This window comes from Myotis davidii, unplaced genomic scaffold (genome assembly GCF_000327345.1).
Source record: "Myotis davidii unplaced genomic scaffold, ASM32734v1 scaffold132, whole genome shotgun sequence".
NCBI classification, from domain to species: Eukaryota; Metazoa; Chordata; class Mammalia; order Chiroptera; family Vespertilionidae; genus Myotis; species Myotis davidii.
In genome coordinates this window covers 1,460,212-1,462,955 of record NW_006285258.1, presented here as the reverse complement: position 1 = coordinate 1,462,955, position 2,744 = coordinate 1,460,212, and positions in this window count along the sequence as shown.

Genomic DNA, 2,744 nt, shown 5'->3' with positions numbered 1-2,744 from the left:
GTAGAGATGTCAGTTCAGCAGTTGGAAATATATAAATCTTGCCCAGCTGGTGTGGCTGAGTGGTTGAGCATCGACCCATGAACCAGGAGGTCACATTTCTATTCCCAGCCAGGGCACATGCCCGGGTTGCAGACTCGATCCGATCTGCAGTAGGGGGCTTGCAGGAGGCAACCGATGATTCTCTCTTATCACTAATGTTTCTATCTCTATCCCTCTCCCTTCCTCTCTCTGAAATCAATAAAAACATATTTTTTTTAAGAAAAAGAAATATATAAATCTAGTCCTCAGGAACAAAGTCTAAAACAAAGATACAGATTTGGGGATCTTCGGGGTATGGGTAATAATTAAAACTTTAGAGGAGATGAGTTCCCCCAGGGAAAATGTGTAGTGTGAGAAAACAAGTTCTAAGGCAGGACCTTGCAGCCTGCCAGTATTTAAAGTGGAGGAAGAGGAATTGTCAAAAGAGACCGAATAGCCTGGCCAGTGTTACTCAGTGGTTGAGCATCAACCTAGGAATCAAGAGATCGCTGGTTCAATTCCCAGTCAGGGCACATGCCCAGGTTGTAGGAGGCAGCCGATCAATGATTCCCTCTCATCATTGATGTTTCTATCACCCCGCTATTCCTCACTGAAATCAATAAAAATATATATATTTAAAAAGAGACTAAGATGGAGTGATCAGAGAAGTAGGAGGAAAACCATCTATGCTGCTGGACGGGGTGATCTTTAAGGCCTCAGTCAGCTCTTGACAGTCTGTGGTCCCAGAGCTGGAATCTAAGCCAGAGCACATGGATAAGCCATGAGGACAAAGGAGGACATTCCAAGTAATATTACTATATCAGCCAAGATCCCAATAAAAAACAGAGGACACACTCAAACTGAATAATTAGAAGGAATTTTAATAAAGAGGCTATTTACAAAGATGTGAGGAGGGTTTAAGGAGTCTGATAAGGCAGAAATCTGGCCCTAGCCACAGAGAGATCCTTCACCACCCCAAGGACTACAAAGGAGGCTGCCTGATAGGAGATGTGGCCTCCAGGCCCACCTTCCTCCCCTCTCCCCCTGCCCTCCAGTTTCCTGCTGCTTGCCTCCTATTGGCCAAACAAAAGCCAGAGCGCAAGGAAGCCACTGATGCTGTGTAAATACATCATCTACCTGGGGCACAGAGCAGGGTGGGGAGTGGATGTGGAGGGGCAAACAAGATATTCAGAACATGTACGTGGGGAAATGGAAGTGAATGGATAAGAGCATGCATGAGTTTCTTATTGCTGCTGTCACAAATTTGGTGGCTTAAAACAACACAAATTTATTATCTTACAGTTTGGGGAGCTAGAAGTCCAAAGCAGGTTTCATCAGGCTAAAATCAATGCATTCCTTTCTGAAGGCTCTGGGGGAGACTCCACTTCCTCAGTTTCTCTAGAGCCCCCCTCTCTGCCCCTTCCTCCACCTTCAAAACAATTGCATCTGCTTCTGTGGTCACATCTTGTTCTCTGACTCCTGCTTTCTTCTTTCGTCTTTTAAGAGCCCTTGTGATTAGTGGAGCCCACCCAGATAACCCAGGATAACCGCCCCAGTTAAAAAATTTGTATTTAATCACACTGGTCTCTTCGCCATGTAAGTAACATTCCCAGGTTCCGGGGGATTAACATGAGGCATCTTTAGGGGGGGCATTATTCTGCCTGCAATTTAGAGTGAATAAACAAACCATTTTGACTGGATTGGAGGGCTCCCTAGGAAAGTAATGAAAACAGGAAGCGCAGATCAAAGCCGAGTTATGGAAGCTTTAAATGCTAAACTCTATGAATGTTTTTCTATAGAGAAGAAGGAGCCACTGTAAGTCCTCCACCAGGGTAGTGGCTTGTTAGCAGTGTTAAGAAAGATGATCTGACCGTGGTGCTCTGGGTGGCTTAGAGGGAAGAACAGAAACCTTTCAAGATGCAATTGGAGTAGCCCAGGCCCAGCGGAACAAAAGTCTGAAACGAGAATGACAGGAAGGGATGGTGTGAAAAGTGCAGTGCAGTAAGATTCTACAAGAGGGCTAGCCAACTGGACATGGACGGAAGGGGAGGAATCTGAGCTTTGGAAGTGACTGACTGGTAGATTAATGGTACGATGTAGAAAATCAGGAGAGCAAATCTGTTTCCAGGGCAGATGATGAGTTGGGGTATAGTCGTAGAGTCCTGGAATAGCAATACAAATAGAATCTTATCCATGTTAAGATGCTGCCTATTGTAAACACATGAATATTTTATGTGCCACTAAGGAAAGATTAAAATATGGTGCATGCCTTCTTAAATATATAATTTTTACGTTATTGAAAGAGCTATTTAGCCTTACACCCAGATCTTTGAAGTCTTTTAATTGACATAAAATAAATTGCACATATTTAAAGTGTGTACAGTTTGATATGTTTTGACATACGCATGCATCTGTGACACTGTCAGCACAATCAAGGTAGTTCATAACCCCAAATTGCCTCTTTTTAAATAATATGTTTTATTTTTTAATTAGAGTTGAGGTACAGTATATTTTCAGGTGCACCACCCAGTGATTGGACATTTATATAACTTACGAAGTGATCATCCTGATAAGTCTAGTACCATCTAACACCATACATAGTCATTATAATATTGCTGGCTATATTTCCTATGCTGTACTTTATATCCCCATTACTATTCTGTACCTACTAATTTGTACTTTTTTTAAAATTCTTTTTTATATATTTTTTTTTATTGCTTTTTTTA